At 45.4% G+C, this 13,931-nt stretch overlaps 4 non-coding genes across 4 annotated transcripts; 1 reads left to right on the top strand and 3 right to left on the bottom strand.

Annotated features, from left to right (window-relative positions):
- Positions 1-8: 8 nt before the first annotated feature.
- Trnap-ugg lies at positions 9-80 on the bottom strand. The gene has a single exon. It is a non-coding gene; the product is annotated as a tRNA-Pro (tRNA).
- A 502-nt stretch (positions 81-582) lies between these two features.
- Positions 583-669, bottom strand: Trnay-gua. Its single transcript is given in 2 exon segments — positions 583-618; positions 633-669. It is a non-coding gene; the product is annotated as a tRNA-Tyr (tRNA).
- Positions 670-1,551: 882 nt separating this feature from the next.
- Trnat-ugu lies at positions 1,552-1,624 on the bottom strand. The gene has a single exon. It is a non-coding gene; the product is annotated as a tRNA-Thr (tRNA).
- Positions 1,625-6,124: 4,500 nt separating this feature from the next.
- Trnal-uag lies at positions 6,125-6,206 on the top strand. Its single transcript has one exon. It is a non-coding gene; the product is annotated as a tRNA-Leu (tRNA).
- Positions 6,207-13,931: the final 7,725 nt, after the last annotated feature.

Raw genomic sequence — 13,931 nt, 5'->3', positions numbered from 1 at the left:
AAATTGCAGGGCTCGTCCGGGATTTGAACCCGGGACCTCTCGCACCCAAAGCGAGAATCATACCCCTAGACCAACGAGCCGTGATGCAGTCCTGCTATTTGCAGTCTATCTGTCTATCCTAAACATTTTGGCGTTCCGATGGCTGTCAGGATGCATTGATAACCGTCTCTTTCTTTCTTTCTTTCTTTCTTTCTTTCTTTCTTTCTTTCTTTCTCTCTACAGGTTTTGTTCTGCAAATCAGAGTCCTGCGGGCCAATAGAACACTGAAAACATGCACACAAGCGTGTCCACGAGGGTCTGTACCTTGTAGTCTTTGGTGTCTGGACTTAGGACATAGGACAGCAAAGCAGGCTCAGTTAGAAACTAAAAGTAAACAATGAAAACGGCCAGGAACCAAATTCCAAGTTGTGCGCTTTTTCCTTGTTGTAACGGTGTGATTAGCACTACATAATCAGAGACCGAGCAAGACCTATTGTATCCTTTCTCAGGAGCGGGGTTGCTAGTAAGGACGGTCTCTATTCGGATTTTGAACAAAGGACTAGAGATTAACTTCGAGGGTTGAAAGCCCAAAACGTAGGCTACTCCTTCGAGCCGGAATCGAACCAGCGACCTAAGGATGGCTGTCATATACTCTACAGTCCTCCGCTCTACCAGCTGAGCTATCGAAGGGAAGCACAACGCTCTATTCTCTGAGGGCGGTGTTCAGTCGGTAGGCAACCACCTAGCGGTGAGGACAGAGCCTTGCAACAGCGCTCGGTGTGCGGCGGGCGGCCAGTGCGGGAAGCTGCATTCACCCTGCCAGATCCGCCGACCTGTTTCACCCTGGCTTTGCAGACGCAGCCACAGCTCTGCGGGTGTCCGCCTGGGAGGAGGGTGGGGGGTGCACGCATGCATGCGGTGACGCGGACTCCAGAGATCCGAGAACGTGCGCCCCGCACCCGGACCGCGCGGCATTGCGCTCCCGCTCTGCGGGCGGGACGGCATCGGGTGCCACCGCAGCTAGGAAACCCAGGGGCTGGAGGCGCGGCTTGGTGGTGGCGCCGTTGCCCGGCGTGAGATTCTCCAAGTTCAACTTAAGCTCCTAAAAGCAAAAAAGCTGTCTTTGGAGAGAAAGCATTCTTTTAAAAGGAAGCCGTAAGCACAGCCTCTGGGAGTCCATTACCATGGTGTGGCGACCAAGGTCTCACCCCCAATTGCAGCACTTTATTTCATGAGCGAGACAGTCAAGTCTCGGGACCCCGTAGCCTCGGCTCCGGTGCGGACCTGGCCTCCCCGCACAGCCCGCCCGGGAGCCGTCCTCTCTCCCTCCTTCCCTCCCCGCACAGCCCGCCCGGGGGCCGGCCCTCCCTGCCTCCCTCCCTCCTTCCCTCCCTGCACAGTCCGCGCAGGGGCGGCTCTTCCCTGCGCCCCCGCTTAGCACTCCGGCGCCTGTTGTTGCAGAGTGTAGGCGGAGGCCCCACCTTCCCAGGGTGCAGAGAATCAAAAACAAATGACGCAGGATTAAGATGCCAGCAGCAACACACTGTCTTCCTTCAAAATACGAGTTGTGCTAGGCCCCAGCGAGATTTGAACTCGCGACCCCTGGTTTACAAGACCAGTGCTCTAACCCCTGAGCTATAGGGCCACACGGAATGCTTGCCTTTCTCTTTCTTAGAAAAGGACAGTTTTGCTGGTTCTTTGGTCGCTCCACCGCACGAAAGAAGGTTAACCTGATTATATTTTAATCTATTGCCATATACAGCATATCCACATACACACTCCATTCCCATAAACAGTACGGAAATTCAGTCTGCAGTCTCTGGGCTTGTTGGGATTGGCATAGCGGTGGATTCTGACGGGGATCGCTACTATCCTAAATCTGGAGAAATGTGTCCGCCCGGACACCACCACCACTCCCTTGCCCCTCCTCCACGCTCCTTCCCATCCCCACTCCCACCACCAACACCTACACCAACAGAGCCCTCCTCTGGTGATTGCTTCAGTCGGTGAAATCCAGAACAGAAATCCAGCTCACGGAAATAAACCAATAAACCGACCACAAGTCTGGGTGGAAACTGACGCTCCCACATCTGGATTTTCTCCTGGACTCCAGATTTCCTCCCCAGGCCTCTTAAAACATCTTCCCCTCGGCGACAGAACAAGCAATCCCCAGTTCGCCATTTAACTCATTCCTTCATTCAAGAAGCTCCAAATTCTCCGAATTTCAATTCTGTGCTAGGCTCTACACCAGGAACTAGATAGGAATTCGGCTTTTATTATTATTATTTGCTTCACTGATAATTATTATATTTTCTTCCCTCATCCTTCTTTGTGCACCACGTGGAATTTTTTTTTCTTTCAGTTTTTATGAAATCAAAATGAAAAGCAGGTGTACCAAGTGTACCTTGCAAGTAAACCATTGGGGTGGGGGGCTTAGAAGGTGTGGGATAAATCTGAAGATAGGGGGAGGCTGAGATTTGCACAGTCTTTGTAGGGTGGGGTCAGACCCCTTTGTAGGGGGGTAGAAGAAAATTATGAGTAAAGTCCAAGGAAGACCCAAAAATTTAAGGGTACACTGTTAGAACATGGTTGGTCCCACCCTCATCCAAGAGCTGAGATGGCTAGGAGACAGAAATTAAACCCTTTGGAAAAGAGAAAATGGAAAGTCACCAAGCATGGAGTGTAAACAGAATGGAGGAGAAACTGGAGGAGAGTCGGGACACCAAGGCCGGGTGAGCACAAAATTGTAACAGCTGCGGGCTACCGAGGAAAGACTAAAAGACACAGGGAAGCGTTGGCCTGCTACCTTTAAATACAATACGTTGGACAGAAAGGAGAGGAGACTCTCAATCATACCTCGATACCTGTAAAAAGGACAGAGGTGCAGAAATATCAGGGTTTAGTGGGATACATAGGAGGTGCGTATCCCCAGGGGAGCTCTTCACAGGACACTCCATGAGTGTCCATGTGCTAATTTCTGGGAGTCCATGAGCTAAGGTCATGCTGAGACTAAATAAGTCTGGGAGTACAGCTGAACTACCACGTCTTGGAATCAGGAATCACAAAAATAAATAAAATAAAATAAAAAGAGTTAAACTGGGAGTAGTAGCTTCTGCCAGTAAACCTCACTATAGGGACTGTGACCTGAGGATCTTGAGATCAAATCCAGCCAAGGACACACCCAGGACAAGACACTGTCTCTACCAATCAATAAGTAAAAATTAACTTTTCAAATGGTTACTTTTTGCTTATTTTATGTATGTGTGTTTTGCCTCCATGTATGACTGTGTACCAATTGCTTGCTTGGTGCCAGTGAAGGCCAGAAGAGGGAACCCGATCCACAGGAACAGAAGGTACAGACAATTGTGATCCACGTGGGTCCTGGCTTGCTGATAAGGTGCCATTTCTCCAGCAGGCAATTGTTTTTGTAGGTGGGGTCTTTATGTAGTCCTGGCTGGCCTGGCACTCACAGAAATCAGCCTGCCTTTGCCTCTGCCTCCATTACACCTGCTTCAACAATGATTTTCTTTTTCTTTAAAAAACGTGTATTTGCTTTTGTGTCTGTATGGGGGCCATTGAATGCCACAGCTGGAGTGTGGAGTCAGAAACCAACCTTTCACCAACTGAGTTCCAGGGTTTAAAAACCTTAGTTCATCTTGCCACCTCCACTCAAATTTTTATCATTATTTGTGGTGGTGGTGGTTGTGTCTGATTCGTTTGTGGAAGTCAGAACAACTTTGTGGGATCAGTTTTCCTTCCATGGTTATTTAAATGACTTCTGGGGTATCAAAACTCAGATTGCTGGGTAAGCAAGCCAAGTAAAAGCTCAACAATTAAAATAATTGCTAAAAAAATTGTCTGAAAATTTAAAAACGGTTTAGATTCTGCAAGTCATCCACTAAGTTAGTACTTAGTGGGTCTATACTGTGGGACTTGAGAGCCAGCTCAGCAGTTAAGAGCACTGGCTGCTCTAGGGGAACATCCAGGTCCAGTTCCCAGCATTCACATGGTGGCTGGCAACTGCTCATAACTCCAGCTTCAGGGAACCCAGTGACCTCTTTTGGCCTCTGAGGGCTCCTGCACACACTTAATACACATGTTCTTGCAGGCTCAGACATGTATCCATAAATAAAAAGATAAATATTTTTAAGTTATGCACTCTTGAAGGAAAATAGTAAAAATATCACCAAGAAAAATCTCTAAACTGGGTATTTCCAGGTTTTTGTGTCTTTCCAAGAACAAGACACCCCCTGTGGACACAGCAACAGTAAATTCCTTCACCTGAGGAGAACAAGAGATTCAGAAACAATAACAATTTTCTAGTCTTAAGGAAGTGAGGGACTGGGAGCTAGACAGATCTCTGGTAACCAGACAGATAGGAAAGGGGGCACAGATGGATGGTAAAGATGGCAAACTTATGGCTTCTTCCTCATCCTCCTGACCAGAGACAAAAGCCACCAATATGACTCCGATTCATTTTGACTAATCCCAGCTGGTCAGACATGCTCAAGGCCAGTCTTGATTACCTGAAGTTCTGGGTCTATCAACAGAACACACATACACACACACACACACACACACACACACACACACACACACACACACCAATCCAAAGAGAGAGAAGAGAGAGAGAGAGGAGAGAGAGAGAGAGAGAGAGAGAGAGAGAGAGAGAGTCTCATTCCATGCTACCAAAACAACTTAAAATCCCTAGCCCTCCAGGGGAAAACAGGTTTCAGTTTCTGGATCCCCTTCCCATTTCGTGGCGAGTTTGTCCCGCCCCCCCCTTCCGTGTGTGTGTGTGTGTGTGTGTGTGTGTGTGTGTGTGCTCGCTCACTTCTTCACATCTAATAAAGTTTGTATTCTGTTGCTGCCTGCTGTCTCAGATTTTTCCTACCTTTTAATTCTTAATGGGTGGGGGAAAAGAATTGGATCATGACCCTAGAAAATAACAGAGCTATGCCAGGTCCGAGTGCCTTTTCTTCAACTGTGCTTGCACTGCTCGCAAAAGAGGTAAGCAAAGATAGGGACATATAGAGAGGCTTACGGCCTCTTTATGGAAATCTATCTCCAAGTATATTGAATTTAGTCAAATGGAAGATGTAATTTGAATATCACCAGGGAATCACAATTTCCTTTTAAAGACACAAAAGTCGCTCGACCATTTCCCAATCACAAACCCAGCCTTTTGCTGGGATAGTCACCTGCTTTTCTAGATAATAGCAATGGGGTCAATTCTCAGCTACTGACACACACACACTCAAAGGGGTCAGATCAATGAAGCATTGTTCTGTGATTTGCTCCAGCTGCGGGGGACTTCTTCCCTGTGCAGGAAGTATGGAGGCCCATGTTTGGTGTATCCAGCTGCTGTGTGGCCACTCTTCCCGAAGTCGGAGAACTCATTTTGGTCCTGTCCCGCAGCTCCTGACTGAGACCTGCGAGTTTGGGCAGGAGGAGGACTGAAATGAGGATGTGTGTGACGAGAGCACGCTGACATCTCAGCATCCTGGATGCCTAGAGTACCATCCTGGCTCTGTCTGGGCTGGGTCCGTAGAGAAGGGAGCTTCTGTCCTCTCCTTCTGCAGCCACCAGCACAGCAGTGCTCAACGCGCCTGCAGCGGCTGGCGACACACTGGACCAACGCCGAGACACAGATTCTCTAGAAAGGGAACAGGGCTCTCCGGCTGCAGACAGCCGGCTCAGAGGGACGCACAGGGTGGGGACGCAGGGATTCTGGCTGCTTCTGCGCGCGAGTTTTCCTGAGCACCCGGGAAATGGGCTGGCCTCGACCTTTCAATTAATGCGTCTCGGGCCTTCCGAACCGAAAAACTCAAATTCCAAGACCAGAAAAACACTTGGAGTCGAACAGTCAATGGAGGGCTGCCGGACGGAGGAGGGCTGCGGCTGCACCCCGCGGCGGTATGCGTGCGTCCGGAAGCCGCCGCGGTCCCCCTCCAGGTGTGGCCAGCAGGGTTGCGGGACTCCACTCTGAAGGATAGTTTGCTTATCCCGCTCACTCCAAAGCCGAACCATCAGTGTGGGAGGGTAACGCGGTGGGAAAATCCTCTAACTCTGGGTTTCAGAACATGGGTTAAAGAGAATGCAATGATGTAAATAGCTAGGATACATGGAAGAGGCCAGGCAGGTTGGTAGTGTGGCCGAGCGGTCTAAGGCGCTGGATTTAGGCTCCAGTCTCTTCGGAGGCGTGGGTTCGAATCCCACCGCTGCCAGTGTTTTTTCCCCAAAACTGGTGAAACGTGATTGTATTTTCTGAATTCCTGTCGCTAGACTGAAACTGTGAGCAGAAAAAGGACTCAACCTAACCGCAGAGAGCTCACAATGTAATTCTGCCAGAATTTGAGGTCTTTTAAAGAGACATTCCCTTATGGTGCATTTCCTAACCAAATGTGACAAAACTGTCTCCAGATATTGTCAAATGGGACTTCAAAGAATCATTTTGGCCTCTATCCTTTTATTTGTTGTTGGTTTATGAGTTTTAGGATATGGTTCTAGAGCCAAACCTGGCATGGTCATCACTGAATAGTTCAGGCTGGCCTCAGAGTTAGAGTAGACAGACTGACGCAGACTAACTCAGACTGCCATGTGCTGGGTGCAGGCTGTGGTGGTTTGAAGGGACACTTAATTACCAGTTGGTGGCACTGTGTGGAGAAGGTGTTAGAACCTCACTGGAGGAAGTGTGTCATTGGGAGCAGGCTTTGATCTTACCCCACTTCCAGCTTGCTCTCTGTATCCTGTTTGTACTAGAGAGTGTGTTCAGCCACTTTTGTGGTGATATACTGTTTATAATTTATTAAAGCTTGCCTGAGGATTCAGAAAGCAAAGTCAGCCATAAGTTACAGAAGCCAGGCGCACACCTTTAATTCTGGTACCCAGAAGCTAGGAGACCGTGGTACACACCTTTAGTCCTAGGACCCAGGATTAAGAGGTAGCCGGATTTCTGTTAGTTCAAGGCCACACAAAATTGATCCTGTTCTAAAGAGAAACAGATCACACAAAGATGATCTTAGCACTTGGGTTCACATACCTTTAATCCCAGGACTCATGAGAGGTATTTCAAACAGAAACAGGGTGTCAGAGCTGACATTCATGCTCCAGTCACATTGAGGATAGGAAGGCATTCAGTCTTAGGATTCTCTCCAGCTGTGCTGAAGAGAGGCAGCAGTCTGGGCTTGGTAGAGATAGAGGTAAGAGCTAGTGACCAGTTGCTCTGGTTTTCTGATCTTCAGCTTGAAGCTTGAACCCCAATATCTGTCTCTGGGTCTTTTTTTTCTCATGTTACACACTTCCCTATTCCTGCCACCATGCATTTTCTCATTTAGTGATCAGTGGGGGAGGGCCCAGCCTACAGTGGGTGGTGCCATCCCTGGTCTGGATGACCTGTGTGTTAGGGAGAGTGGGGAAGTGAAGTCATCCCCTATTACTATCCCTGTCATAGTGTTTCTTTCATGAACTCGGGTGCCCTGTGTTTAGTGCATGTTGTTTAGAATTGTGATATCCTCTTGGTTGATTTTTCCTTTGATGAGCATGGCGCCTTTCCCTATAGTTCTTCTGGCTTCTTGAAGTCTATTTTGTCAGCTATTAAAAGGGCTACACAGGGTTACTTCTCTGGTCCATTTGCTTCTCCCATCCTTTTCCCCTCAGGTCATGTCTATTCTTGCTGGTAAGGTATGTTTCTTGGATGCAGCGGAAAGTGGAACCTCTTTCCTAATCTAATCCTTTACTCTGAGCCTTTTTATGTTGTGGGAATAGAAGCCATTAATATCAAGAGTTAAAAGTGAGCAGTGTTCATTGAGCCCTCCTATTTTGTTGTTATGGTGTGCCCCGCTTGATTTTCTGGATTATTTCCTCTGTGTTGTTACTCTCTTCAGATTGATGTTTCTCTTCCAGTGCCTTCTGTAGAACTGGATTGGTAGATAGATGCTGCTTAGGTTTGGTTTTATCACGGAATTTCCCCCCTCTGTCTATTGTGATTGGTAGTTTTGCTGGATGTAGTAGTCTGGACTGGCATCTGAGGTCTCTTAAGAGTTTGTTGAACAATTGTTCAGGCCCTGCTGACTTTTTAGAGTCTCCATTGTGAATCTGGATGCTATTCTAATGGATTTGCCTTTGTATGTTACTTGCTGCTTTTCCTTTGCAGCCTTTAATACTCTCTCTTTGTTCTGTATATTTAGTGTTTTGGTTATTGTGTGTTGTGAAGAATTTCTTTCTGGTACTGTCTACTTGCTATTCTGTATGCATCTTGTACCTTGATAGGCATCTCCTCTAGGTCAGGGAAATTTTCTTCTATGTTGTTGAAACTATTTTCTGTGCCTTTAAACCTGTGTTTCTTCTTCTTCTTCTTCTTCTTCTTCTTCTTCTTCTTCTTCTTCTTCTTCTTCTTCTCTTCCTCCTCCTCCTCATCCTCCTCGTCCTCCCCCCTCCTTTTCCTTCTCCTTCTTCCCCTCCTTTTCCTTCCTCTATTCCTATTATTCATTGATTTTGTTTTTTCATAGTGTCCCAGATTTCCTGGATGTTTTGTGCCTGAATTTTTCTAGATTTAACATTTTCTTTGACTGAGGTGTCCATTTTCTTTGACTGAAGTGTCCATTTCTTCTACCTTGCCATCTGTCCGGAACCTGACCCTGGTTCGTACCTGAGAGGGGGAGTGTGGATTGAGATAGGCTAGCTAAAGACATCAAAAGAAAAGATGGAGACAGGATAGTGTCAGAAGGGCAAAATCCAGTCCATACTGAACGCCCTTAGTTTTTCTTCAACATTCTTAAGTACCCAACCAAAAGTGGGGAGAATGGCAGAAGACTTCTATTATCATGTATAAGGGGCAAACAGACTTACTTCCCTTAGTCCTCCAGGCATTTGGTAGCCACACCTGTTATCTGGTCTTCGGGGTCAAGAGTAAACATACTTAATTCCAAGTCTGTTGTTATTAGTACCAAGCCCCACACATCCTCTGGCAGCCAAAGCTATTGACTTATAGGTGTAAGGGTGGTTTTGAACTCTCTGATCTTGAAGCAAGATGAAATGGAACTTCTTTATGGGTCCTAACAGTCATCCGCATCTATGATTATTCCATCTCTTGTATTCTGTTGATGAGGCTTTTGTTTGACTTCCTAAATATTCCATTTCCACTTTTACCTCAGTTTGGGTTTTCTTTAGTGAGTCTATTTCTACTTTCATGTCTTGAACTTATTTTGTTTCACTGTTTGTTTTCTCACAGACTTGATTAATGGATTTATTCTCTTTAAGGTCCTTGAACATATTAATAATTGTGATTTAGAAGTCTTTTTTTTTCTTCTTCTTCTTTGAAATAGGGTTTCTCCGTGGCTTTCCAAAGCCACGGAGCTGGAACTAGCTCTTTTAGACCAGGCTGGTCTCGAACTCACAGAGATCCACCTGCCTCTGCCTCCCAACTGCTGGGTTAAAGGCGTGCGCCACCAACGTCCAGCGTGATTTAGAAGTCTTGTGCTTCAGTTATGTTGCATTTCCTAGGGCCTGCTGTAGGAGGATTTCTGGGTTTTGTTTTTTGTTTGTTTGTTTGTTTTTTCGAGACAGGGTTTGTCTGTGTAACTTTGGAGCCTATCCTGGCACTCGCTCTGGAGACCAGGCTGGCCTCGAACTCACAGAGATCCACCTGCCTCTGCCTCCTGAGTGCTGGGATTAAAGGCGTGTGCCACCAACACCCGGCTTTTTGTTTGTTTGTTTGTTTGTTTGATTTCTGGGTTTTGGTGGTGTCTAGGCATCTGGGGTTGAGAAGACTCAGATGACCAGAGTGCTGATATCTGGTCTTATCTCTGTTGGGTAGAATGCTGATATCTGGTCTGTTGGGTGGGTGCTCTGATCCTTGTTTTCTATTGCTCTCTTTCTGTACCTCTGGATTGTAGGAAAACCTATAGGTTTCCTGGTGGTGGCAGATAGGAATAGAGCTGGGCCAGAAGGAGAGGCTGAGAGAGGCTATGGCAGGGAGCTAAGGAGATCCTATCCACACACAAGAGGCAGGTCCCTAAGTAGCTGGAGGTCTGGTGGGAGGAGGGGCTCCCTCAGATAGGCTGCAGTAGGACAAAGACTAATCTAGAGAGACAGGGATGAAAAATCTTTGGGGATGCCAGCAATTCTGTGCCAAGAATTGGAATCTCCAGTGAATGGAGTTGAGGTGGGAAGAGCACCCCCTGCAAGAAGCACCAAAGTGAAAAATCACCTATGTGAGTCCCAGCCCTGTATGGCCACCGGGGATCTGAGGACCCTAGAAAGGGACTCAAGCAGACAATGGTGGATGGACTCAGCAGGTTGATTCTTTTATATGTGTATATAACAACAATGGTAAAGGAAGAGGCTGAGAATTTTGGAGGGAGCAATAGGAGAGGCAGAGATGGGAGGGGTAGGAGGAAAGAGAGGAAGGAGAAAGCAGTGTAATTATATTTTAATTAAATTTAAAAAAATCAGTCATGAAGTATTCAATACCCCTTAAAAAATTGTAACAGAGTTATTTGACCATCAATTGGAAACCTCTGAAACCATGGACCAAAATAAACTTTTTTTAAAAAAGGTGTTTGTTTCAGTTATTTGTCTATAGCAACTAAAAGCTTGTTAACACAATAATCAACTTAAAAATTAGAATGGTTTATTTGGGACTATAATCAGAGGTTCTATCTATTGGCAGTTGGTTTGCTACTTTGAGGCTTGCTGTGAGATCACACATCTCTGTGAAAATATGAGAAAACAGTCAGAACAGCAGTTGTATCATGCTTGCATCTCATGTGCAAGGTCCTAGGTTTAATCCCCAGCACCATGGAGACCTCCAGATCCAGGACTAGACTTCAAAGACTGTGAGCTAAGCCAGGCATGGTGGTGCTCACCTTGAATGCCAGCACTCAGGAGGTAGAGGCAGTGAAAATGAAGCCAGCCTGGTCTAAAAGCAACCAACCAAACAAACAAATGAACAAAACCTGTGAGCTAAATGAAGCTTTTTTATTTTTAAGTTGCTTATCTTAGGTTTTTGTTACAGTGATGGAAAGCTGACTAACGTAGGGTAGAACACTCATCAATGGAATCAGTGCCTGTGTAAGATGAGGCCAGAGAGTGACCATGCTCTCCATCTATGAGGGCAAGTAAGTAGACGACTCTAAACCAGAAAAAAAAAAAAAAATCCTCTAAATGCTGAGGACCTGCCAGCTATGGCCCTGGCTCCCAGCTTCTTTCTTCAATATCAAGAAAATAAATGTCTTGTTTGTTTGCTTTTTCAGTGCTGTGAGCAAACAAAAACTAGAGACTGGTCCATGCTAGACAAGTGTTCTGTCACTGACCTATGCCTTCAACCTGCCTGGTTCATGGCAACTTGTTACAGCAGCCTGCACCGAGCTGAACTTCTGTTATAACATTTTTGTGACAACTTTTTCTGGCTTTCCTATGTTGTTAAAAATATTAATGGGATAAAAGAAAAAGATACTTTTAAGGAATCTGTCATAATGAAAAAGAGACTTCTGTATTCCAACCATTATTCGGATGTAGTCTCTGCATTCTAGACCGTGATTCTGTCTTCTTGAATTTCTACCTTGCCTCCACAGTGTCTGGATCCACTTCTGATGAAACTGAATTCCTTTAGGAGTTCATTATCAGTTTTCATTTCTTGGGATCTGTGTAACCCACACAGTATTTGACATTCCCCAGAGCCTGGTTGGTTAATTCTGCAGAATTAGTTTCTATCTTTAGGGAGGTATTTCTGACATTAATTTTTAACCAAGGAAATACTTTATTTCTAAAAACTCAGTCACCTCTCAGATTGCCACTATTATGTATTTACTCATCCCCCTCTCTGCATTTAGAGCATGAAACAGTCTCAGTGAGAAACTTCCTCCATGGGCTTGGGTTTTTGAACACTTGATTCCCAATTGGTGGCTCCATTTGGGGGGTCGGTTAGGTGGTGAGCTGGAGGAAGTATGTCACTGGGGGACAGGCTTTGAGATTAAAAGCCTCATGCCACTTCCAGTTCCCTCTCTCTGTTTCCTCCTCAGCTTCCTGCTTCTGAAGCTAGGCTGGCCACTGGCTGCCACGCCTTCCCACCACAGCAGACTCCTATCCCCCAGAACTGTAATCCCAAATAGATAACTCCTCCTGAAGTTGCCTTGGTCATGGTGTTTTATCACAGCCACAGAGGAGTAACTAATACAGAGACAGATGGGAAAGTTTTAAACTAAGACTCTTAGTAGCATGGAACAGACATTAGTTACTTCCTGCATCTCTGGAACAAAATCCCTGACCAAGCAATTTAAGGAATAAAGGATTTATTTTGACTCGCAGTTTGGAGGTGCAGTCCTTCATGGTGGGGAAGGCATGATGTCAGGACTGTGAGGCAGTTCACAAATATATGTGGCAGCCAGAGGTGAACGCTGGGTTTCTTCCTCTATAGCTCTCTACCTGCTTTCTGAGGCAAGGTTTCTCACTGAATCTGGAACCCACTAGTTCGGTAAGATTAGCTTGCTAGCAACCTCCAGGATTTCTCCTGTCTCTTCCTTCCTGCACTAGGCATATGCCACCACACTCAGCTTTTATGTATGTAGGTTTGGGGATCTGAACTATGGTCCTCATGCTTGCACAACAAGCATTTTGCCAACGGAGCCACATCCCTAGCTCCACTATATTACATTTCCGAGGGCTTTTGTTATGAAAATTTCGAGGCTTACTGAAAGTAACTAGACTGGTATAATAAGTCACAGTGTTACCAACACGTAGTTTATATAGTTTATGGCAATAGTTGTTACTAATGAGGAAAACTGAAGGAAAAAGACCTAATAAGCAATGATTAGAATACAAGTTTAATTCAAGAAGGTTGTGGCTCATTTAATATAACAGATTTGTCGTGATGGCTAACCTTGACTGTCAACTTGATGGGACTTAGAATCATCATGGAAACAAATCTCTGGACATATTTGCAAAGAAGTTCCTAGGTTGAGTTAATTGATGTGGGTAAATGCATTTTAAATGTGTGTGGCATCATTCCTTGGCCTGGGGTCCTGAACGGGGAAGGGAAAGGTGCCAGGTGTGCACCTTTAATCCCAGCACTTGGTAAGCAGAGGCAGGGGGATCTCTGTGAGTTTGAGACCAGTCTGGTCAGCAGCATAGTAAGTTCCAGGCCAGCCAGGGCTACACAGTGAGACCTTGTCCAAGAAAAGTAGAAATGGAGTTGAGCCCTGTTTCCTACAGGGATTCTTTGCAAATATAATGTGACCAACTGCTTCACGCTCTGGCCACCATGCTTTCCTGATCATGATAATCTTACCCTCAAATTGTGAGCCAAAACAATCCCTTTCTTCCTTCAGTTGCTTTGGATAGATATTTTGTTTCAGAAAGGCACAAAGTAATGATAGATTTTTCACATTAGTCATCTGAGTTAAAACACTTTCCACCTGTTCTCGGTGTATAGAGAGGGGAAATTTTTCAGGATATCTTAAAAGCAAGAAACAGCACCGACTCTGAAAACCATGAGTAAACACAGGAACATTTTGCCTTCTGCTGTCATATAGCAACAAAACATGGGAAGAACAACAAAAAAATAATGAAAATGGTTAATTAGATGACGGGGAATGAGTATAGACAAAGGATGGGTAGAAATTACTTTCTACTTGTGTTGCTGGAGATACAGTGGGTTTGTTCATGCAGTTTGTACACTCCTGTTGAGCTATACCTAGTGCTGTTAACCTATATATTGTTATAGCTTTACTTTTGAACCATGTGTGTATACCTCATAAGTAAAATCTAAAACATCATAAGCATATAGTGTCACAAAAATAAACAAAAAATTTCTAATATGCTCTACTATCTTATAACAACTAGGTTTGACTGTATTTTTAGCTGCATGCCAAGGTCATTTCCATACAAGGAGCCCAGTAATGTTAATACTTAATCTTTAACAAAGGCGACATAAACATGTTCTGCCATAAAGA

The sequence above is a fragment of the Cricetulus griseus genome, assembly GCF_003668045.3.
Source record: "Cricetulus griseus strain 17A/GY chromosome 1 unlocalized genomic scaffold, alternate assembly CriGri-PICRH-1.0 chr1_1, whole genome shotgun sequence".
Classification (NCBI taxonomy): Eukaryota; Metazoa; Chordata; class Mammalia; order Rodentia; family Cricetidae; genus Cricetulus; species Cricetulus griseus.
Note: the sequence above shows the minus strand (reverse complement) of the source record. Positions and strands in the feature narration are given on the sequence as shown.